Genomic DNA, 26,377 nt, shown 5'->3' on the forward strand with positions numbered 1-26,377 from the left:
TTATTTTGAAAAAATAGTCCTATTAAATCAATTAAGAATAAGGAAAATAAACATTTTTATTTTATATTCGTTTATTTCTTCTTCGATATTCTTCTTTAACTTCATTCCCTCCCTATATAATCACACCTAGTCTCATGACTTTAAATATTAGTTATATGTTGATAAACTATTCTATGTATATATCCAGCCAGGATTGTCCCCCAGTTCTCCATATTCAGATACTTAGTAGCATACAGAACATCTTCACACAGATGTCTAACAGATATTTCAAACTTAACCAAATTCTTGTTTTTTCACCCCACATGATGCATTTCTTGAAATTGTCCATTCCTTAGTAAAGTGCAACTCTATTTTTATCTTCAAAGGTCTCTGCTCAAAAGTTAGAGTGGTTTTCCCAACACTAGATTCATAAATTTACAGCCCCCAATTCCAGGTACTGCTTTCTCTCCTCCCCTGAATTTTCACCATTTGTTACACTAGTTATGTAATTCATTTTTGTTTATTAGATGCCTTCCCAAGCTAGAATATAAGTTCTGATTTTTCTGCTCTATGCCTAGGGCCTAGAAGATGTATTGGAACATGGTTTGTTGAGTGAACAATTGTTAACCAGTGTAGTTTCTTGGAAGCCTAGATCACAAACTTCAGTATCATCTCCTTCATTATGCCAGACAACCTAGCATGTAGCAACTGGGGGCAGAGCTAGGCCTATAACCAATCCTCCCCAAGATAGAAGTCTCTCCTTTCAGTACCTCAGCTCTCAGAGACATGAGTTGGAGATTCAGCAACGTTGGCTGAATTTGGTTTGGAAAACAATGAGAACTTAGCCCAGCAACCTCATCTTCACTTTGAATAAAATATACCTTTAAAAAGGTGTATTCTGTTGCCTAAGGAGTCTGATGGTGAAAGGCACTAAGTGATAAGTTTACTAAATAGGGAATACTACTAAAATATCAGTAGTCTACAGTTTAGACCACGTTTATACCTTCAGTCAGGAGTTTGGATTTATCTGCAATAAAAATTTATTGAATTGTTACCTTCCAATGTAGATAGCAAAATACGCCATTTTAGAGATATAAAAATTGAATGACTTACCAAAGAGCAAATAATAATAGCTAACAATACTAGCAAAGATATCTAGTGTTTTTACTCTATGCTAGGTATTATTCTAAGCAATTTGTATGTATGTATTTATTTAATCCTCATAAAAACTCTAGTTGGTATGAACTTTTATAATTATTTTACTGATGGAGCAGCTGAGGCACATAGAGGTAATATTTACTCAAGGTCAGTCAGCTAGTTAGATTACAGGGCTGGAATTAAAATCCAGGCAGTCTGGCTGGAGAGTCCAGACTCTTAAACAGTTCACTTCACTCTTCTCACAGAGGAAAGGAGTGACCAAGTTGTGATTTAAATCCAGTTCTTCCAGCCAAGTTTTATTTCCCTCTCATTTCAGGTGCTGGAAATCTCTCTGACTTGTAGTGAAGAAAGAGAAAGGGGCTAATTTATATAATTATGTTAAAAGAAAAATAGGGTGCCTGAGGTATATGAAGGAGTCACGAAAAGCTAAAAGATTTACCTGGAATTAAAAAACTGGTGGTTAGAGGGAAAGAGAGAGAAATAAGGGGAAAGAGAGAATGAAAGAGAAAATAAGCATTTATTTCCTCGACATCAACCTAATCACCAATAAATTGCATTAAATTTTGCCAAGAAGTCTGCTTAAATATCAAAGTAATATGATGGATATTAAAACACCATCCAAATGAGATCTACTATCTTATATGAACTTTGTTCTGCTATAATCTTTTGACTTAATTATGAATTTGAAGAATGCCTCCACACTTAAAATAAATGAGCTTATGTTAGGAATTTAACATTAAATGCTTCAATCTTTCTGAGAAATATAATATTTTCACTAAAAATTTTGATGCACATTAAAAGTGAATGCCAGTTCTAAAGGAAATAAAGATAAATCATCCCAATTTTATCAAGGAAGGGGACCTTGATGAAAGAATAACAATATGGAAGTTTTTAAATAAGTGGAATAATATATAATCATGTAGAAAATTAGCTCTTTTTTCCAATATCAATGTGGCTTAAATTTTAGTCACAGTGCTTTAAGATTAAAGGCCCACATGAGAAATGCTCATTTTGCTTACTATTACATTGTTTGTCTTCCCCCACTGGTCTATGCAGTTTTCAAGAACAGCAAACATATTCTATTTACCTTTATGCACTTTTAGTTAAAAGAGAAGTATATTAGGAGAAATAAATCAGACCTTAGCTGAGGAAACTATTCCTATGTCTATAGCCATCAGAGGTAACCATGGAAGAGATGCAAGTAAGATGCTAGAAATGTCACTACACATTTGTTCTGGAAATGTGAGATCCTCAGTAAATTTAATTAGATAGACTATTGTCTATGTAAAAGCTTGACTGTTATCCAAAGACAAAAAAATAGCGAAACTTCATTTGTTGATAGTTTTTCTGCTTCTAAAATGCATAAAACTACTAAAAACAGTAACATAAATAAAAGCAAATAAGAAAATCACTTAATGGTCTTTCATTTCATCATGACACTTTACTAAGAGAATTACAGAAATATGCCCTCTGCCCTTTAGAAAGTTAAAATTGATGGTGAATAACAACTTATAAGCAAAAAATTAAAAATGTAGCACAGAATAAAACACACACACACACATATACACTGAACACTCCTGTTGAGCTTTGTATCTGGACAAGTCTGAATCAACTGACCTTTGTTCTCATGACATTTTAATCTAAGAGGAAAATAAAACATATACTTTTCAGTTATACTATATTCATGAATTCCTGATGACAGAACTACCCATGTAATCTGGATGCCTGATGGAGTGCTAAATAAATGAAGGTGTTAACATCAATACATAATTTATTTTTCCTAGATTCCTAAATGGCATCTGCTCCATTTTGATCCAGGTGTAACCACACTGTATTTTCCTCTCCAGTGTACCCTGGCTAAGGAAAGAGTGCCTAGACTTTAAAAGATTTTGAAAAAGACTTTTAAAGGGTACTAGGAAGTAATGTTGATAAGATACATTACTTTGGATTTAAGAATTTACTTTGTGGGAAGTCTGCTGTGTGTAATTTGGATTGCACTGCATACAGGAGGTGATATCTTAATGATTTTTAAGGTACCCAACTTCCATAATCAATGGTTCTAAGACAGAAGTCTTTCAGAGAAGTGTGCCAATTTCTCTCATTTTTGATACCAACTAAAATTACTTTGCAAAATGTCTTTGTTCCAAACAAATTGTACTTCATATGTCTAAATTTCCTTCCCAAGTATGATTCTGTCAACACAGTCTGTATTTCTGAATTTTTATCACAGATTGGTATTGGGATAGTACAGGACATAGTGGGGAGAAACAAGAATGTTAGTATGCATTCCTATAAGATATTTCCCATAGGGCCTCACATAATCTGTAATATCCTGTGACTTCAATAGTAAGTATTATAATCATGGAAAACAGAGAATAAATGAATATCATTTTTGTAACATATAATTATGCTACTTTAAATGAGCCATGTTTCCACATCTGAGTGTGAATCAGATAGAATTAATTTTAAAGAATCAAACATTCACGAAATAGCCTTTGTTTACACAAATTGATTTCAAAAATTAGTTAACTACCGGAAACCTCACTTTTTCCCATATGCCTGATTATTTATTAGACATTTTACTTTTTCCTTTAAGAATAAATCCTTCAAACTTGGTAAGACAAATTTTTGGTATTAAATAAAAATATTTTCTCTTTGTAACTTCTTTCTTCCTTTCCCATATGTCTTTTTGTGATCTTTATACCTTTGTACACCCTATTTAAAGTATTTTGGGTTGTATGGGAGGAAAGAGAAAGAAAGGTATCAAGTATATGGTAAATTAGTGTTTCCTTTGCTTTATTTTAATTACAATTTCTTTCCTACTCAGAAACATTTTCAGAGTATGATATCTGCATCAATTAAAAAAAAACTATGGAAATAAATAGCACAGACATAAAGAATGATAAGGATTTGTGTTTCATGGAGCAACCTAAATACCTATTTGAAATTTTTGAAGTATTTGGAATATTTCCTTATTGAATAAACTTAACTATACATATCTATCACTGAGACATTTATTTTAAACTAAAAAGTTCTTCCTTGTTTGTAAAAGTAATGCATGCCAGGCTTCATTGCAATTTTCTTTAAATATCCACAGTTGTTCTGTATATACTGTCAGAGTACAAGATTAATTATTTCTAAATGGAATGAAACTTATGGAAAAGGAACAAAATTAACTTAGCACTCCCTTTTATTCAACAGAGCTATGGCACAGAAAAAAACAAAAACAAAACAAAACAACAACAACAACAAAAAAGTGAGACAGATGGATGGGTAGGGCCAAAAAAGGGAGGAGAAAGGATGGGACCAGATCCTAGTGAGCTACAAATCTCACCAGAGGGTTGATGGAAATTGAGATTGGTGCATCAGGCCAGGAGACAGTTAGAGCCAAGTAGGAGAGGAGTTCTTAAGAATCAAAAAGAGGAAGTTAGGAAAGAGTAGAAGCAAATGTGATCACATGGAAAAGGGAATGGGTTCTTAAATCTGATACATAGCATCTTTTGAACATTAAAATATTTCTACAAGGATAGGGATATGCCTTCCACATTTCCCTGCAGACTGTTTTGAATGTGCCTTGAATTCATATTCCATAGTTGCAGAACAAATTGCCACAAACTTAGTGGCTTAAAACAAAACCCATTTATTCACTCACAATCCTGTAGGTCAGAAGTCTGGATGGGCTCAACTGGGTCCCATGCTTAGAGTCTCACAAGGCTGAAATCAAAATTTTGGCCACACTGGGCTCTTATGTGGGAGCTCTGGGGAAGCACCCATTTCCATGCTCATTTAGGTTCTTGGAAAAATCCAGTTCCTGCATCTATAGATTTGAAGTCCCTTCATCCTTGCTGGCTGTCAGCTGGGGACCATTTTTGGCTCCTGGATTCCACCTGCATCCCTTCTCAATTGGACTCCTCCATCTTCCAATCAGTAATGGCCCATCAAGTCCTCTACATGACTTACATCTCCCTGACTTCCTCTTCTGTCACCAGCCATAGAAAACTTTCTGTTTGTAAAGGGGCTCACCTTATTGGGCCTGGCCCACCGGGATAACCTCCCTATCTTTTATTTTTTTTAACATCTTTTTTGGAGTATAATTGCTTTACATTGTTGTGCTAGTTTCTGCTGTATAACAAAGCGAATCAGCTATACGTATACATATATCCCCATATCTCCTCCCTCTTGTGTCTCCCTCCCACCCTCCCTATCCCACCCCTCTAGGTGGTCACAGAGCATCGAGCTGATCTCCCTGTGCTATGTGGCTGCTTCCCACTACCTATCTGTTTTACATTTGGGAGTGTATATATGTCCATGCCCCTCTCTCACTTCGTCCCAGCTTACCCTTCCCCCTCCCCGTGTCCTCAAGTCCATTCTCTACGTCTGCATCTTTATTCCTGTCCTGCCTCTAGGTTCTTCAGAACCATTTTTTTTTAGTTTCCATACATATGTGTTAGCATACGGTATTTGTTTTTCTCTTTCTGACTTACTTCACTCTGTATGACAGACTCTAGGTCCATCCACCTACCTCACTACAAATAACTCAATTTCATTTCTATTTATGGCTGAGTAATATTCCATTGTATATATGTGCCACATCTTCTTTATCCATTCATGTATTGATGGACACTTAGGTTGCTTCCATGTCCTTGATTGTGGGGATTTAATCCGTTGCTCCTGAGGCTGCACGGAGATATTTCCCTTTCTCTTCTTTGTTCGCACAGCTCCTGGGGTTCAGCTTTGGATATGGACCCGCCTCTGCGTGTAGGTCGCCTGAGGGCATCTGTTCTTCGCTCCCACAGGACGGGGTTAAAGGAGCAGCTGCTTCGGGGGCTCTGGCTCACTCAGGCCGGGGAGACGGAGGGGTACGGATGCGGGGCGAGCCTGCAGCGGCAGAGACCAGAGTGACATTGCAGCAGCCTGAGGCGCGCCGTGCGTTCTCCCGGGGAAGTTGTCCCCGGATCACGGGACCCTGGCAGTGGCGGGCTGCACACGCTCCCGGGAGGGGCGGTGTGGAAAGTGACCTGTGCTCGCACACAGGCTCCTTGGTGGCGGCAGCAGCAGCCCCAGCATCTCACGCCCGTCTCTGGGGTCCGCGCTGATCGCCGCGGCTTGCGCCCATCTCTGGAGCTCGTTTAGGCGGCGCTCTGAATCCCCTCTCCTCATGCACCCCGAAACAATGGTCTCTTGCCTGTTCGGCAGCTGCAGACTTTTTCCCGGACTCCCTCCCGGCTAGCTGTGGTGCACTAGCCCCTTCAGGCTGTGTTCACGCCGCCGACCCCAGTCCTCTCCCTGCGACCGAAGCCCGAGCCTCAGCTCCCAGCCCCGCCCGCCCCGGCGGCTGAGCAGACAAGCCTCTCGGGCTGGTGAGTGCTGCTCGGCGCCGAGCCTCTGTGCGGGAGTCTCTCCGCTTTGCCCTCAGCACCCCTGTGGCTGCGCTCTCCTCCGTGGCTCCGAAGCTTCCCCCCTCTGCCACCTGCGTCTCCGCCCGCGAAGGGGCTCCTAGTGTGTGGAAATCTTTCCTCCTTCACGGCTCCCTCCCACTGGTGCAGGTGCCATCCCTATTCTTTTGTCTTTGTTTTTTCTTTTTTCTTTTGCCCTACCCAGGTACGTGGAGAATTTCTTGCCTTTTGGGAGGTCAGAGGTCTTCTGCCAGCGTTCAGTAGGTGTTCTGTAGGAGTTGTTCCACAAGTAGATGTATTTCTGATGTATTTGTGGGGAGGAAGGTGATCTCCACGTCTTACTCTTCCGCCATCTTGAAGGTCCTCCTAACCTCCCTATCTTAAGGAAATGGGATCAACTGACTAGTAACTTTAATTACATCTGCAAAATTTCTTTGGCCATGTAACATATATAGCCATATCCTATCATATCTTAGATGAGGGAATTATACAAGGGCAAGGGCTATTGAAGTCATTCTCAGATGTCTGATTACCACATCCCTTCTGAAATTTGGATGAGTAGATTTTTTAAAAGTTCACTCAACACACTGATAATTCATGTAATCAAGTAAAGCTAAATCATAGACTCTCCCTTAAAATTTTTTTAATGTAAAATTACAGTTACTATGAACTAGCAGTTAACAAAAGAAAAAATATTTCCATACTATAATCTTTGAAAAATGGCTATCAGGGGGAAATAAGGACAGAAGAGTCCAAAGTTTACTACTCTTTCCCCATACCTCTTCTCCAAAAGAATGCATGGTGGAGGTGAAGATAAGTGTACGTATATTTAAAAAGCTCATTCACAATTCCCCAATTTGGAGACCAGCTAAATGGCAGGGTATGTAGAAAGCTCAAAGAAAATATGCAGATAATTCCTTTAGTGAAGAAGCAGTCCTGGATCGACTAAACAACTTAAAGCCAGAAAATTGCCATGGTTTGCCACTGGCTTTTTCCAGAGTGAGAAGCAAGGTAGAGGAAGGAAACCTATTAATCCTAATTGCCCAGAAATAATTATCCCCAGTGACAAAAAAGAAAAAAAATCTAGCAAAAAGAAAGGCAGGGGGAGGGAAGTATCTGACGAAGAAGATCACATCCTCTGAAAGATTGTGAGGTGGGTGGGGAACTATTAGCATGGCCAAGGCCAAGGGAAATTGTTCTCCACCACAGAAGAACAGTGTCATAGCCAAAAGCCATGTATTTACCTATCATTTCACTCACCTAACTGGGAAGAGCTGCTGGGTGAGGGGCAGGTAGAACAGGAACATTCAACATCTGAAGCTGATTATCTGTCTGGACAAAATTCCAAGCATTCCACACTGAATTGGAAAGAAATACAGAAGTCTTGGGGATACCCATACAAACACAACAAATAGGTCTACTGAACACTAGTGCAAGTTTTTAAAAAGAATTTCAGAGGGAAAAGCAAAGACCAAGCCCACTAACCACAACTGCCCAGAGCCCTCGCCAAGATATCCAGTTCCTCTCTTTGTACTCTCATCAATGGAATTGCATTCAGGCCACAGTCTTCAAACTGAAGCTCTAGAAAAACATAAACAAACTGATTTCTAAAATAATGAGAAGGGAGCCAAGTAGAGTTCATTCTTTTAGAAAGTAATCCAAGGTCTTGGAGCAGTTTTCATATTAATCATCAGTAAGATAAAGGATATGATAGTGCAAATATGCAAAGTAAGGCGTTTTGCATGTTTGTGACGGAGCTAAATACAGCACACCTGCCCTGCTCCCAGCTCAGGTCCATATATATGTGTGTATATATATATATATATATATATATATATATATATATATATATATATAGTCGGCAACCCCCTCAGCTGGTCATGGAATTCTGGGGCATGAGCAAATTCAACTGATTGCAGTCCTGAAGCTACTGTCAGAGGCAAAAAACAGAGAGAGGCAAAAAACAGAGATCATTCCAGATAATTTCCTTGTATTATCTGTAAAGGATGTCCAACAAGTTCTTTATAACTTATCTCATATCCTTCTTACTATACGCTTGTTTTCAAACTATGATTACAATCTGTTGAATAAATAATTTTGCCTAAACCTTTAAGTCTACAAATATTCATTCTAAAGAACCCACCACGAACTTAGATGAAAACCAGCAGGAGGGAGAGAGAATGAGAGAGAAAAGAAAGAGATGGGGACACTTATTAAGATTATTAAGATTTACTTTAAAAACATATATAGAACTCTGTAACATTTTTCTGAAGTGTATGTGAAATATTTTCAAAAGTTTATTCTGTATCAAGCTTCCAAAAAGATCCTAAATTCATATAAGAGTATGTCTATAGTTACACATGCTTTGAAGAAATTTCTTTTCCACTCTGAGTTAATGGAAGAGAGATTAAAGTTCTATTTCCATTTCTTGATTGTTTCCATGGGCATTTACTTTAAAAATGTTCTTTAAACTGTATATTTCATTTTAATGCAATCAATTATCCGTATGAACTGTTTTGCACAATTCACAAATTGAAAGGGGTATACAAATAAAACAAACACAAAAATGTCACATTTAGTTACTCCACATTTAAAACACATTTATGGAGCAATTTGGGGGGAAGAAAGACTTTTAAATTAGTCTCTTTTAGATGCTATAAGAGTTAAGTGAAGGAGTGACATTCACCCAAAAACCAATGAAGTTATGGTACAAACACAAGAAAAGGTGGAATAGGACCAATTAGCAATGTATAAGATCCAATTAGAAACTGTGGATACAAAATATAAAAATTGAAATAAAACACTTGTAAATTCAATAATAGACCGAGCTCAACTGAAGAGAGAATTAGAAGGAAGTTCTGAGGAAGTCACTTAGAAACTTGCACAAAAAGACAGAGAGATAAAAACCTGAAAGAACATATAAGAAACATGGAGAGGAACTGGGGCTACAAAATAATTCTAATATTAGGGCTTTTGGAAAAGGAGAAAAATGGGTATATGTTGAAGAAATCTTTAATGACAAAATAGGAACAGTCTAAAGTTAGGACATAAAATAAGAAATAGTCTTTAGATTTTAATAATGCACTAATAATAATAATTATTTTACTTACTTCTGGTAGTGATTTTAGACGCAAGTCATATATAATTTTGAGATAGTGGAAAGAGCCAATATAGTAAAATAAAATAAATGTCATGATCTGATATGAATCTAAAGTACAGAAATGTAGTCTGCACATGTCTCTCTAAGGATTAGCTTCCAGGTCTAAACACGGTTTTACAGAAAATTATGCCTCCAAGCATAACTTATCTCTATGACTTCTTACCTACCAAAAAATTACCAGGAGTGATTCATAGCTGTATTGAATAAATGGATTCAAGATGAAAATACACTCATTTCAATGAAAGTGATTATGACAGATGACTCATTTTCTTACCAGTTCCTAGGGAATAATCAGCCTTGTTAATAAAAATTAAATACAATAAACAAATCGCTGTATAATCTAAAAGATTATGCTATTTTTTTCCTACATGGGTATACAATGCAAACTATAACCAGGACACAGTTAACGTAAGACATTGGTAGCTCTCCTGATACAAAAACAAAAAACATACCAGTCACCAGAAAAAAATGATTATGGTTTTTACCATTGTACAGGAAAGAATACTGGACATAATATGCCAAAAATAAAAAGTTGCCATCATTTTGTATTTGTATAGATCTGAATATTCTGATGGCTTTGCAAGTTTTGTTTGCAAAAGAAATTGTCATAAATGATACTAAAGGAAAATTAACATCTCAGGATTAAGCAAACTGTTTTGTAATAACCTTAAACCATTTTCCTTCTAATTTTTCTAGCTTCCAAGTTACTGGAAATCTTTTAAAAGAAAATTCAACACCTCACAATTGTAAACATATTTTCTTATTTAAAAAAAGGAATTCTTTGGCAGGCTAGATAATCTTCAAGTAAACACCAGTATGTTAAAATGTGTTCTCAGGAAACCTAAAAGCTTCATTTTTGGCAAAACGAGTCAACATGCTGTCAGTCACCTCCTCCAAGATGCAATTACAGTCAGCACTAAATAATTTTGAGCCTCCAGCAACAGGCTATATTCAAAAAGGTTTCCACAGACCTATAAGCAAATTCACCTCGTCTAAAAGAACCAGAACAAAAACTCACTTAAGCTCTTTTCTGGCAGTTAGATCATGATAGAAAAGCTTGGTTGTCAGCTGGATTTTATTATTGAATATTACTTTCAAGAAGCAAAACATTAAGATTAGTTTTCCTTTTATAAGTTGCCAAGATATTCTTTGTCACCAATTTAAAATTTTCTGAGAAGTGAGAGCAAATTGAAAAGCCACCTGCAGTTTGTTGTAGCTTTTACTATGACTTACTAAGTGAACTTAAATTGCACATCATATACCTTACTTCTAGATGCTTAAAAAGAGAAGAAAAAGAAATAAAAGGAATCCAAATTAGAAAGGAAGAGGTAAAACTGTCACTGTTTGCAGATGACAGGATAATATACATAGAGAATCCTAAAGATGCTACCAGAAAACTACTAGAGCTAATCAATGAATTTGGTAAAGTAGCAGGATACAAAATTAATGCACAGAAATCTCTTGCATTCCTATACACTAACAACAAAAAATCTGAAAGAGAAATTAAGGAAACACTCCCATTTACCATTGCAACAAAAAAAATACAATACCTAGGAATAAACCTACCTAAGGAGACAAAAGAGCTGTATGCAGAAAACTATAAGACACTGACGAAAGTGACCAGAGATGATACAACAGGTGGAGAGATATACCATGTTCTTGGATTGGAAGAATCAACACTGTGAAAATGACTATACTACCCAAAGCAATCTACAGATTCAACGCAATCTCTATCAAACTACCAATGGCATTTTTCACAGAACTAGAACAAAAAATTTTACAATTTGTATGGAAACACACAACACCCCAAATAGCCAAAGCAATCTTGAGAAAGAAAAACGGATCTGGAGGAATCACACTCCCTGACTTCAGACTATACTACAAACCTACAGTAATCAAGATTGTATGGTATTGACACAAAAACAGAAATACAGATCAATGGAACAGGATAGAAAGCCCAGAGATAAACCCACACACATATGGTCACCTTATCTTTGACAAAGGAGACAAGAATAAACAATGGAGAAAAGACAGCCTCTTCAATAAATGGTGCTGGGAAAACTGTAAAAGAATGAAATTAGAAAACTTCCTACAGCTACATGTAAAAGAATGAAATTAGAAAACTGCCTAACACCATATACAAAAATAAACTCAAAATGGATTAAAGACCTAAATGTAAGACCAGACACCATAAAACTCTTAGAGGAAAACATAGGCAGAACACTCTATGACATAAATCACAGCAAGATCCTTTTTGACCCACCTCCTAGAGTAATGGAAATAAAAACAAAAATAAATGAATAGGACCTAATGAAACTTAAAAGCTTTTGCACAGCAAGGAAAACCATAAACAAGATGAAAAGACAACCCTCAGAATGGGAGAAAATATTTGCAAATGAAGCAACTGACAAAAGATTGATCTCCAAAATATACAAGCAGTTCATGCAACTCAATATCAAAAAAACAAACAACCCAATCCAAAAATGGGCGGAAGACCTAAATAGACATTTCTCCAAAGAAGATATACAGATTGTCAACAAACACATGAAAGGATGTCAACATCACTAATCATCAGAGAAATGCAAATCAAAACCAAAATGAGGTATCACCTCACACCAGAATGGTTTCAGAATGGCCATCATCAAAAAATCTACAAACAATAAATGCTGGAGAGGGTATGGAGAAAAGGGAACCCTCTTGCACTGTTGGTGGGAATGTAAATTGATACAGCCACTATGGAGAACAGTATGGAGGTTCCCTAAAAAACTAAAAATAGAACTACCATATGACCCAGCAATCCCACTACTGGGCATATACCCCAAGAAAACCATAATTCAAAAAGAGACATGTACCACAATGTTCATTGCAGCACTATTTACAATAGCCAGGACATGGAAGCAACCTAAGCGTCCATCAATACATGAATGGATAAAGAAGATGTGGCACACGTATACAATGGAATATTACTCAGCCATAAATAGAAATGAAATTGAGTTATTTGTAGTGAGGTGGATGGACCTAGAGTCTGTCATACAGAGTGAAGTAAGTCAGAAAGAGAAAAAGAAATACCATATGCTAACACATATGTATGGAAACTAAAAAAAAATGGTTCTGATGAACCTAGGGGCAGGACAGGAATAAAGATGCAGACGTAGAGAATGGACTTGAGGACACGGGGAGGGAGAAGGGTAAGCTGGGACAAAGTGAGAGAGGGGCATGGACATATATACACTACCAACTGTAAAATAGATAGCTAGTGGGAAGCAGCCCCATAGCACAGTGAGACTGGCTCGGTGCTTTGTGACCACCTAGAGGGGTGGGATAGGGAGGGTGGGAGGGAGACGCAAGAGGGAGGAGATATGAGGATATATGTATACATATAGCTGATTCACTTTGTTATACAGCAGAAACTAACAACATTTTAAAGCAATTATACTCCAATAAGGATGTAAATATATATATATATATATATATATATATATATATATATATATATATATATTTTAAAATATGTGTATCCTCCAAAGATCTCAGGAAAGAAATTATGAGATGACTAATATTATTTCCATAGTACATTTGTCGAAACTAAAACAAGGATATAAAAAATGATTCATCAAATGCCTCAAAGATTTTTAGTAGTAATTCAACCCTTGTTTTCTGCTAAATCCCCAAACGCAACTGTCATTGTCGAGCTAGAAGTAAAATGTACCGGGGAGAAATTGTTTCAACAAATGTATGAAAAATTGTAATTTATGACTATAATCTTTGTACGAAGGGATATTGTTTAGATCTCTTTTCTGAGTCCTGGCACATCAAATGATGAAGAAGCAATAGTAGACTGCTTAAATATAAAAGTTTTAAAGATGAGCTTAAATATGAAAGTTTTAAAGATGAGCTTTAATATAACTGAATACTATTTTGCATTGATTCATGCCACATAGAAGAAAAGCTGAGGATATGTGAATCAGATGTCCTGTGGATATGAATCTTGATATTCTAACATTATTCTATCTCTCAATAGACTGATTTTACTGTCCAAGTGAGTAAAAGTGTCTTTCCCCATATCTTCCCTAGTCATTCTAAGCCCACTTCATTAACTCAGTGCCCAGGAAATTACCTTGACAACACAAAAATATAAAAACTGCTTTTTGAAGTCAAGTTCTTACCTATTATCAACATAGAAAATATTCTACAATGGGCATATGGGAAACCACAGAAAAGCTAGTGTGTTTTATGCACTGTTAAATGACACATCCAAATATCTAGACAGGCATATTTCATCAGGGTATCATGTATTATATAATATTAGCTCTTTCCTCTAAACATGATGTTTATATAAATTGATAAACACTGTCCCACTGATGGATATAACTGAAGAATGTTTAACTTTAACTTCATTTATGTTTATTCTTTCACAGCTCTTCATGCTTTACATTAACATTCAGTTGACTACTTTAAAATATTTACAATGAGCTGCTGCTGTATTTCAGTCTCTGTAGAGATTCACAGTTGATTCCTCAAGAAGTTCATCTGCAAATAATGAACTTACTATAAGGTATTCCTACCTCAACAGTATAATTCGAAGTTTAGATGTTCTGCTTCAAGTTATTAATATGCAATGGCAAAAGTCCTTCAATAATGAAAATACCACAATATACTCAAATTTTGTGTAATTTTTTTGCTTTGTTATTCAGAAATTTTCAATTTGAGATCTTTCAAAATTAGAACATATTAATATAATCTAAAAGAACAGCGAAGACTTTGAATATAAATGTAACCCTGATTTCACATAATGGATATTTCACAGAAAAGGAAACTTGGAAGGCCAGTGCAAAAATGGAAAAAACAAAATGTTCTGCCTTACTTGTAACCCAAGAAATGCAAATTTTAGTCATAATAAAATGACATTTTATACCCACCAGTTTAAAAAAAAAATAGGAAGTTCTGATAATGCCACATGTTAGCTGGTGGGAGAGTAAAGTAATGCTGTACCTTGGAAAACAATTTAGTATTATCTGGTGGAGTTATGTATGTGCAAATTCAGGACTCAGAAGCTATTCTAGATAATTACCTTAGAAAACTCTTGAGCATGTGTCTCAAGAGACTCGTAAAAAAATATTTATGGCATTGCTGGATCTCAAATTATAAAAACTCAAAATGAGCATACATATAAGTATAGATAGATGTGTTTTTGTATAGTCAGACAAGGGAATACTATATAATAGTGAAAATTAATAGTCTGCTACAAAAATCAAATTATTGAATGTTAGAAACATACCATTGGATGTAAAAAGAAAGATATAGATGATTACATAGAGTATTATACTATTTATATAAATTTTAAAAGCACACAAACTCAACAATAAAGGTACATAATATATAGCAAAACTAAAATGAAAAGAAAGAAAAACACAGAGGTTGCATATGATTATTCTTGAGTTGGAGGGAGACAATGTTAATATATGGAATGTCAAAACTGAGGCACAAAGATGTGAAGTAACTTTACCAAAGTCACTCTGCTTATAAGATGTAAACTTGGTATTTGAACAGATAGTCCAGAATCTGAAGGAAGCCTTATAACCATTAAACTGTACTAATTCCTTGCATTAAAAACAATGCAAGTGTGGCCAAGATGGCAGCATAGGAAGACCCTGAGCTCACCTCCTCCCATGGGCACACCAAAATTACAACTATTTACAGAGCAGCTATTTATGCAAATGACCTGAAGACTAGAAAGATTTTCCAAAACTAAAGATATAAAAGAAAAAAACACTACGAAACACGAAGGAGGAGCAGTGACACAATATAGTCAAGATTCATACCCCTAGGTAGGTGACCCACAAATGGGAAGGTAATCACAATTGCAAGGTTCTCCCCAAGGAGCAGGGAGTTCAAGCCCCACATCATGCTCCCCAGCCTTGGGGTCCTACACTGGGAAGAGAAGTCCCCAGAACATCTAGCTTTGAAGGCCAGCAGGCTTGCATATGGGAAAGCCAGAGGGCTATAGGAAACAGAGATTCTTCTCTTAAAAGACATGTGCAAACTCTCACAAGCTCTGAGACCCAGTACAGAGGCAGTAATTTGAAGGGAGCTGGGTCAGACCAACTTGCTGATCTTAGAGAGTCTCCCAGAGAGGCAGGAGGTAACCTGGGGACAAAGATGCTGGTGGCAGCCATTTTGGGGAGCTCATTCTACCACAAGGACAATGGTGCTAGCAAGTGCTATTTTGGAATCCTCCCTCTAGCCCATTAGTACCAGGGGCTTACTTGCCCACCAGCAGGCTGGCACCAGCCTCAGGCCCCTGAGGCCTCACAGCCAGCCACCCCTGATCCTGGCTCCACCCACCAGTGGCCCAGTACCAGCCCTGGGAACCCTGGGACCAATAGTCAGCCATGCCAGGACCCACCCACCAGCAGGCCAGCAGCGACCACATGAGGCAGGGCCTGGCAGCCAACTAGGCCAGGGGCCAGACCTGCCTACAGTGTGCTGACAGCAGTCAACACCACCGCAACAGAAGGGCCCACACAGCCCACAGAGGGATCACCCTAGAGGATATAGCTCTGGTGAACAGAGAGGAGTGCGCTGCTGAGCCCCATAGGACATGTCCTATATGAGGTCATTTCTACAAGATTGGGAAATATAACCTACCTACCTGTTTACTATATAGAAGTAAACATAAAGAATCAGTCAAGGGCTTCCCTGGTGGTGCAGTGGTTGAGAATCTGCCTGCCAATGCAGGGGACACGGGTTCGAGCCCTGGTCTGGGAAGATCCCACATGCCACAGAGCAACTAGGCCCATGAGCCACATTACTGAGCCTGTGCGTGTGGAGCCTGTGCTCCGCAACAAGAGGCCGCGATAGTGAGAGGCCTGCGCACCGCGATGAAGAGTGGCCCCCGCTTGCCGCAACTAGAGAAAGCCCTCGCACAGAAACGAAGACCCAACACAGCCATAAATAAATAAATAAATAAAATAAAATAAAAAATTAATTAATTAATTAAAAATAAATAAATTAAAAAAAGAATCAGTCAAAATGAGGAGACAGAGGAATATTTTCCAAATAAAGGAACAGGACAAAACCCCAGAACTAAAGAAGTGGAGATAAGCAATCTACCTGATGAAGAATTCAAGGTAATGATCATTAAGATGCTCTACAAAAGTCAGAAGACAAATGGATAACCACAATGAAAATAACAGAGTTAGAAAGTATAAAGAAGAATCAAACAGAGCTGAAGAATACAATAGTTGAAATAAAAAATATATTAGAAAGAATCAACAGTAGATTATATGTCACAGAGGAGTGGATCAGTGAACTGGAAAATGGAGTAGAGGAGATCACCCAAGCTGAACAGAAAAAAAAAAAGAATACAAAAAAAAAAAAAAATTAGGATACCTTGAGACTTTTGGGACAACATCAAGCATACTAACACCTGCATTATAGGTGTCCCAGAAGGAAAAGAAGAGAGAAAGGGACAGAGAAATTATCTGAAGAAATAATAGCTGAAAACTTCCCTAATCTGGGAAAGTAAACAGACATCCAGCTCCCAGAAGCACAGAGAGTTCCAAATAAGATGAACCTAAAGAGGTCCACATCAAAATAATTAAAATGACAGAAAGTAAAGATAAAGAGAGAATCTTAAAAGCAGCAAGAGAAAAGGAACTAGATACCTACCTATACATAAAAAGGGAACTTCCCTAAGACTATCAGCTGACTTTTCAGCAGAAACTCTGCACACAAGAAAAGAGTGGCATGACATATTTAAACTGATGAAAGGAAAAAAACCCTCCAACTGAGAATACTCTACCTGGCAAGGCTATCATTCAGATTTGAAGGAGAGATAGAGTTATACAGACAAGCAAAAGCTAAAAGAGTTCAGCACCTCTAAACAAGCCTTACAAGAAACGCTAATGTGTTTAGCAGAATGCTATATATAATATTAAAAAAAATTAATGCCTTCAAAATAATTAAAACATTTATGCACCCTGGTGGGTTGTTTCTATGACAAAGATCAAGGAGGTTTAATTAGCAACTCATTGATTGAATCAAAGTGAAATGTACTCTCTCAGTTAAAGCAAGTCTGTGACATTTAATGAGTCAGAGCCTACATTTACAAAACTTAAATTGCACACACAATGATGGGTAACTATCTCTTTGACTAAACCGACTGAACAGGGTGTGTCTGAGAATAGAAAGCTATAGAGAGTAGAGAAAAATGAGAGAGTTAGCAACTGCGGCAGAGCTGATAAAGAAATGTGTCAATCCTCCAGGAGTTGTATATAAGTGTCAGTGAATATGATGCCTTCACATTTCAAGGACTTAAAAGCAGGTAAATAAATCGAGCACACACATAAAATGGTAAAAATTCTCTGAATAAACTCAGGTACCGGTTAACTAAACCCTCAGGTACTGATCAATTAAACCTTCCTCCTTTGGTAACTCCCAAATCCTACTACTGAAGCTTCCTCACTTGTGTCCATAAGCTAAATAACAATGGTATATTATTAATTATAAAGGTGTTCCATCTTTATCACAATCCAAATAAATGATTTTAGAGGATCTTCTAATAGATTAAGGACTGCTTAAAAGAGCTGGAAGTAAGCAGACATTAATACACTAGATAAAACATATTGTACTCCTACTCTGTGCTGGTAACTATGCAAGGCACATATATCTTATTTTTTTTATCTTCACAAATACCTTATGAAGTATGCAATATCCTTATTCCAATTTTAAGGTTGAAAGAAACAAAGATCAGTACAGTTAAATAATATCTACACAGTCACATATCTTGTAAGACACCTCTATATCAATATCACCAGAACAATTAAAAACATTATATCCCCACTATCATGACTACCATCCTATATTTTATTTTGAAAATAAAATTAATTCTATTGTTTTTTCTTGATTATAAAGCAATATTTTATCAGTATAAAAGAAAGAAAGTATAAAGGAATTAATAATCTATAATGCCATCACACAAATATAGCATTTTATATGTATTCACATTATTTTTTCTAAGGATACAAACACACATATATATTTTAAAAAGAGAGAGATGGTCTGGTATACATTAAGTACCTCATATTATTAGCACTTTTTAAAATTATAATCATTATTATGGCTGTACATAGCTGTAGTTCATTTATTTTTATTGCCATAAATATTCTAGTGTATAGACATACCACAACTTATGTATCATTTCTGCCTTAGAAAGACATTAGGGTTGTTACCAGTTTGAGGTTATTGCAAATAACACTACTATAAGCATTGCTTTACATGTATCTTTGTGCACATATTATATACTGGTTCTTGGGGTGGCGGGGGAAGAGCCACACTATATGACATTGAACAAAATTCTAATATAAATACTATGGCAATGACCAGTTTCAAGCTACCACTGGTCTAAAAGTCAAATCACAAAGTTTCTGAAAATTTAACAGCTGGCTCTCTGGGCCAGTACTAGCTGATTTGAGCACATAACTGCTAGAACACATAGAGAGTTATACTGAGATATGTTTTTCTATATAATATATATATAATTGCTAATACATATATATATATAATTGCTAGGTTATAGAGTTTGTACGTGATCAACTTTAGCGAATAATGCCAAATAGTTTTCCAAAGTAATAGTACCAATTTATACCGCCCCCCCACCCCAGCAGTCCATGAGAGTTCCCATTAGGTGTCAGACTGAAATTTTAGTCATCCAAGAGGGTATGCTGTAGAATGTTATTTTGGTCTTATTTTCCATTTTCCTGATTACCAGTGAGCTTGACCACTTTTTCATGGATTTATAGCTATTTTCAATATTCCTAGGCCTCTTCAAGTCATTGTCTCATTTTCTGCTTACTTGTCTGTTTTTTTCTTACTGATTTTGGACATAGCCATGTTTTATGAGTTGAAAATTTCTTCACCAAGACTACAGCTTGCCTTTCCACTATCTTAATGGAGTCTTTCGATGAACAATCTTAATGTACTCAAATTTATTCACCTTAATCTCCTGATTAGAGTTCTTGCTTTGTTTGAGATATATTTTACTCATCTGAGATCATTAAGATATTTTCTTTCACTGTGCTCCAGAGTTTTTATTGTTTTGCTTTTTGTATTTTGATTTATGTTTTACATAAAAAATAGTTTTGTGTATGACATGAAGTAGGAGCTATATTTCATTTTTATTTTTATGGATATAAAATGCCCCAGCATGATTTATGGAAAAATATTTTCCTTTCCCAGCTCTGGAGTAGCACTCTTTTTATAAATTAACACTCCGTGTATGCTTGGGTCTTTTTCTATAATCTCTATTTTATTCTACTGCTTTATTTGTCTGTCTTTACATGTATATCACACTATCTTATTTAGAGTAGCATTATAAAAAGTCTGCATAGAACAAACCCACTCACTTTGTTCTTCTCCAAGAATATTATGGCTACTTTTTTAAAATGTTAACACATTTATTGAAATATAATTGAGTTTCAATAAACGTCTCATATTTAAAACGTTAATTTAATGTTTTTAGTGTGTATACACCCCTAAAACATAATCACAATTCAAGACAATGAATATTTCCATCCCACAAATAGTTTTCTTGTGCCCATTTGTTGTCCCTCCATGCTACTGCTGCATGGAGTGTTCTCTAGAGGTATTTTCCTCATTTCTTTACCCAAAGCAACAGTTTTTAACATTCTGAAATCTGTTTTTCATCTATTATTTCCTTCTATCCATTTTTTTGTAATTAATCATACAATGAACTATGATTCCTAAAGTTTTCAGTTAACAATAAAAGCATTTTCCAATATCAATGCACATACATTTTAGTGTCATTTCAAGATACACTGTATCCACCACGTGCATGAGCTACATTTAATTTAATCATTATTTGCTTTAAATCCTTCCTAGAAGAAAATATGACAATAAATATTAATGAATATACTATTTAATCATTACCTTTTAGATTATATTGAAAAATTCACCCATATAAAGTTATCATGATCATCTTTGTGCAAAAACTTTGACATCACTCTGATTATTTCCTTAGTATATGGATAAATAAAAATGAATTTTCTAGATGAAAAGAAGCATTGTTTTTCAGACATTTCATACATATTCTCATCTTGATTTCCAGAAAACATATATCAGTTTGCACTCCTACAGAAGATTTATAAATGCCTCTGTATTACAATCCCTCATCAACATTAAATGGTATTTCCTCAAATTTGTTAATCTGATAAATAGCAAATATATTATTACCATATATTTCTCTGAGTTTTTGTGATATTTAATCGATCTGGGGGGCTCTCCTCAGAAACTTTTGTTTTTAACCCTTTCCTTTTTTTCTATTAAAGTATATTTGTTGCTTTGCAGATGAGATCATGAAAGAAAGAACAAAATAAAAGATGACACTGAGAAAATATTAGTAATTATAAATGCATAAAAATTAATGAAAATTTGCTGTCCAAGTTGTTTATGCTTCTCTTTGAATACCTAAAAATAGCACAAAGGAAGTTTTCTAAGTTCTTATTTTCCTGAAGTTTTATTTTTCTGTAGTATTCAGCCATTTTCATGAGGAGAAAAGTTTAAAGAAGACAGTCATTCAACATAAAAAAATTCAACATAAAAAAAATCATAACTAAGATATCCACCCCCACTTTTATTGTTCTTTCTTTTTTTGGCATAAAGACTTTTCTATTTGGTACTCACATTTTCCTACCTCAAAATATCTATATTACCCTGCTTTTATTATACTATTTCTTAGAATTTAAGGATTTCTTTCTGCCTTTCCTGATGACCGTGCTAAAAAATGCAAGGCCTTCTAAAGATTCCTTAGGGTTATACGATCTATAAATACTGTCTTTTGGGAAAATCACTACTTCACTATTGTCTTATTAATGGCCACCCACTGCAGCTCCACCTAGAATGTGCTATATTGAGAGTTGCCCCTTTGAGAAACAGATTTCAAAAAGAGCCAAAGCATCTGCCTGTAAGACTTTGATTTATTGCTCTTATTTGAAATCACTGATGGTCTTTTCAGTACATGGTCCTAAAGATATTGCATTTTCTTTAAATAACACATATTTAGTGATCACCCTTTATGTACCAGGCGCTTTTCTAGGCATTGGTGTAGGACAGTGAAAAAAACAGACAAGAATCCCTATTTCATAGAACTTACATTCTAGTATATATCTCTCTGAATAAGCAGCATCTTGCTGTACCTCACTTTCAACTACTCCAAAAGTAGACATCACATAACTGAGATGTCTAAGGGACATCTAACTACCTATAGTCTCAGTGGGCTATATTTTTTTCAAATAACCCCATATACCCTCTTTCACATGGAATAACACACAATACATTGAAATTAAAATGCAGGTCCTTATATTAAAGAAGGATTTGAGAATAGATTGTTTTAAGTGTTTCATCTGACAATTATTTATGCATATAGTTTTACTGATGAGCCACAATGAAGTCACATATATGAGGGAAAATAATGATATGAAATTAAACTGCTATTAAAATGACATCAGCCAATATTTATTGAGCACTTACCATATACCTGGCATTTTTCTAACCCATTTACTTACATTAATGTGTGAAATAAGCTCTAGAGGAAAGCATAACACAGAGGTTTAAATAACTTGCACCAAAGAACAGTGATTAAACAGTGGAAATGGGTCGGGGAGAGGGGCTGATGGAGGATTAACATCAGAGCCAGCATTTTTAACCAGTAGGCTATGATGATTTCATATATTTGTTTAAGAGTGTTTTAGAGTATGGTTTCAGATCAGTTTAATAAAAAATTACCAATTATATCTAGTCTGGTGCTAAAATAATTGATTAATAGAACTCCAGGGCTATTAAGAAGAGATGAAGCTACATAAAAGATGTGAAAATAATGTGTGTGTGCTGCAAACAGTTTTTGGTCTTTTATTTATTGATCTTTTCTTTTTTCAGATTTGTCTAAGTATGCTGGCAAACAGAGCGCTCTCTGAAAGTTTTACTTTGAGATAGCATTCCTCCCTGAAAGGATTCATCTGTCTGCTACAATTTCACCCTGCTTCATCTCAGTCTCCCTACCCTAGTGTCTTCTTCAGTTAAAAAAAAAGTTTGTCTTTCTACAAATTAAAGTTCTTTCCGTGGTAAAAACGAGCCCCAGAACTTCCAAAGTGCACATTAGAAGCGAATTGCTATGTAGAGATGGAAAATTACACGTCCCAACACCAGTTTCTTTCTGGAAATTCACCATCTCCTGGTGAATGCTCACTCATTCCTACTGGCTCTGTCTCACAGACCTCCAATTCCTCTTCTTTAATTTAGTCCAAGTTTAGGAATATATATATATTCAAACTGAAACTTTATTGGTGTAAGGGGGTCATTCAGAGAATTTGCTGAAAGCTGAAGGATAGCCAAGGCTAAAGATACACAGAGGGTGGCATAAATCTAGAAGATCTGCTTTGCATTGTGTCTTTCACTCATTTCCAGTCTATTGTTTACCTCTTGGTTTCCTCCTTCTAAGCAGCCACTTCCACTGGGCAAGCTCCAGTTAGCTTGTATCAGCTCAAGTCCCAGGCATCACATTGACAGGCCTCTATGCTTACAGTTCTCCACTGGTTTCCTTATATTCCTGGGGTAACTGATACCAAAATTAACCTTTTTTGATGTGTTCAAACCTCTATGGTCTTCATAAGACAGGCACTGATGGGTATAAATATGGCAACCCTAAGACTTATATACTCACCGTACCTGGAGGGGAGGGTGGGAGAAAGCTTGGAAGAGAATGTCTTTTCCTTACCTTTTCTTCTTAATTTTGGGGCTGCCTTTCTAGTCAGAAAGTGACCTTTGCGGAAGAGCAGCAGATGTTATCGATGTTTTAAGCCTTAGTGGGTGTCTGATGATATCATTGTCTGGACAAGATAGAGCTTAAATGTGATAGGGTAGACAACTATTTAAGTCTACTTAAACCATGGCTGAAAAGCGAATTATTCAGCCACCTGTAACAAAGGATAAATGAGTAATGAAAACGTATTGAGACAAATACTTTTGGAGTAATGGAGTGTGGAGGAAATCCCTTAGTCTGAACTTATCTGATAGTCCTACAGTGTGGAACAGAAACTAGAGAAGAGTCCACAACTGCTGAGACTAAGAGTGTAATGAATACTAAACACTTAATAGAATTATACGCCCTCTGTAGCTAATGACAACCTATTATGTGAATTCAGAGGAAAACGAAGCAGCAGCCTACCAAGAACTCTCAGAAATTCTGGAAGGAAAAATGTGAAAATTCTAACAAAATTAAGTACAAAACCTCTCAAATACAGAGTGAGAGGCAGTTACAGAAATTGTTAACACATGGATTGAAAACAAACTAAGACTGAAATTCTGATTGCTATTTAGATACGATAATGAATGTTGTAACTGGTGAGAAGAACAAGCAATATCTACATTTTCGTAAGCATGAAGGATTATTGTACAACTCAGAGAGTGACAGCAAATTGGTCTCAGGTTTACAATAAGAAATGACTAGAGTTGAAGCAGCTGGGCTGAGGGATTCTAAACAAAGGAAGAGGGTAAATGGTATTGTTCACAGAGCCCTTCAGGCAAGATCAAAGCCCCACTTTGTTCATTTTTACTAATAAACTGTGAAAATAACAATATGAAATCTGAATTATGACTAGGAAACTGGGACCTGTGGAGGGTAGTAAAATATACAAGCTAATCAATTTGGGGAGAAAAAAAAAAGTGAGGTAGGTTTAATTGTTGGGTATCAAAATAGAACTAGGGTTTCAATATAATTTTTTTGCTCTTCAACCAATGCTGAAGAGGGAAGAGAGAGATCATCTTTTTTGAACCAGGAATAATAACTGTAGCTGTTCTTTGCTACATATTCACTAGATTCTAAACAGATTGTATGAGACTGGAAGGAAAATATGCTATTTCCCAGCTGTGGTTCTCATTTGTGTACTTCCCCCCAGTCCCCTGGCCCTACTTCTAAGTGGTCAACTGCTCCTTGAATCTTCAGGCTTTCCAGTTCAGTTTACTCTTTCTTTATCCAGAATGCCTCACCTCAAACATGACCCCTCCCTTGTTTGCCACCTTCCTTAAGGTGATGAATGACATAGCATCACTATATCAAATTCATTTGTGACTCCTAAAGAGATCTATTCACCTATTAACCAGCGTAGGCTTTCTTTCCCAATTCCTGCCCAACTATCAAGGGTTAGGTCCAGAATTTAGAATCTGACCCAGACACTTTCACCAGATTATATGGATTCTATTTCTTCTCATTAGTGTTTCAAAGACAGAAGGGAAAATCTCAAAAATATGCTCCTTGAACAATAGGTAATTATTTAGTCTGAACTAAATGGTTATCATTATATATGTATAAATTACTTTCAAAATGTATTATTCAGAATTCATATTATACATGCACATGTAGTAGACACCAAACTCAAGGGATGCCCTTAGAATTCTAATCATCTCTGTCCTTGTGATAGAATTTATTAAATTGGGTTCTGTGACTACAAAACACATAAGGGATTTGCAACATCGAATATCTTTTTTTGCACTTAATTCATTACTCCATTTTTTTTTTTAATTTTGAAGGACATAGCGACAATGATAATATATTTAGACCTAATGGTGGAGTGATACCATTCCACTCTACTGTTAGATCTCTGATAGTTTCATATTTTAGTAGAAAGAGACCACTTTATTCCTATGACACAGTTCCTTCCCAAATGAATGTCTTCCACACTGCTGTACTGTGCAGCCATCTATTCTAAACATTAAACACATTACCCTGCCTTGGGAACAGTGGGCACCCAGATCCCAGACATGACATTATGTGATTTCTTGTCACCTCTCTCTCTCTCATGGTTAGAAGCCACAGGATATATGCAGACTTGGTAGCAGTTTAAGGGACACATGTTTGTAAGATTATGGAAATAACGGCGGTAGTGTATTTAAAATTGGTTTTAGCCACATTATTATGTGTTCTTAAATAACTTTGTTACTGAGTAACATATTTTTTTTAAATGTTCAACTTTTTATAAATGCTCTATATATGATATGTATATATAAAGTAAAATGTGTATGTGTATAATTTATTGGTTCTTATTATGTGCCCAGCTCTGTGAAAAGCAATTTACGTCTGTTATCTCACTTTTATCCCCATTAAAATACTATGAAAAAGAGATTACTGAGGCACAGAAAGATTAAACAACTTTTCCCAAGTCACACAATTAGTGCAGAGTCACTACACTATATAAAATCTCGATCCCCACTATTAGCCACTCTGTAAGCAAGAACCCAGTGTTCTAAGAGGCAGCTATAAATAACTTTGACATTTCTGTGGCTATATATTTCCCATTGTCATCAGGAGATTAAAGCTGTATTAGATAAATTCCTCATATTAGATAAATTTCTCATTACTTTAGAGTGACATGTCAAAATAAATCCCATTCTAATTAAAATAAACTAAAATGTGGAAAGCCTAAATTAATTAATTCATCATAACTGAGGGGTGTTATTCTAGAAGTTGTAAACGTTATTTTAGTCTATACATTATTCTATTTTCCAGGGAAGAAAAATACTCTATGTAGCATTCACATTCCCTGCTAGGAAAATTTAGAGAAGGAGCACACTGTATGGTCTTCTAATTTTTATCTCATTGACATAACCTACA

The sequence above is a fragment of the Balaenoptera ricei genome, chromosome 13, assembly GCF_028023285.1.
Source record: "Balaenoptera ricei isolate mBalRic1 chromosome 13, mBalRic1.hap2, whole genome shotgun sequence".
NCBI lineage: Eukaryota > Metazoa > Chordata > Mammalia > Artiodactyla > Balaenopteridae > Balaenoptera > Balaenoptera ricei.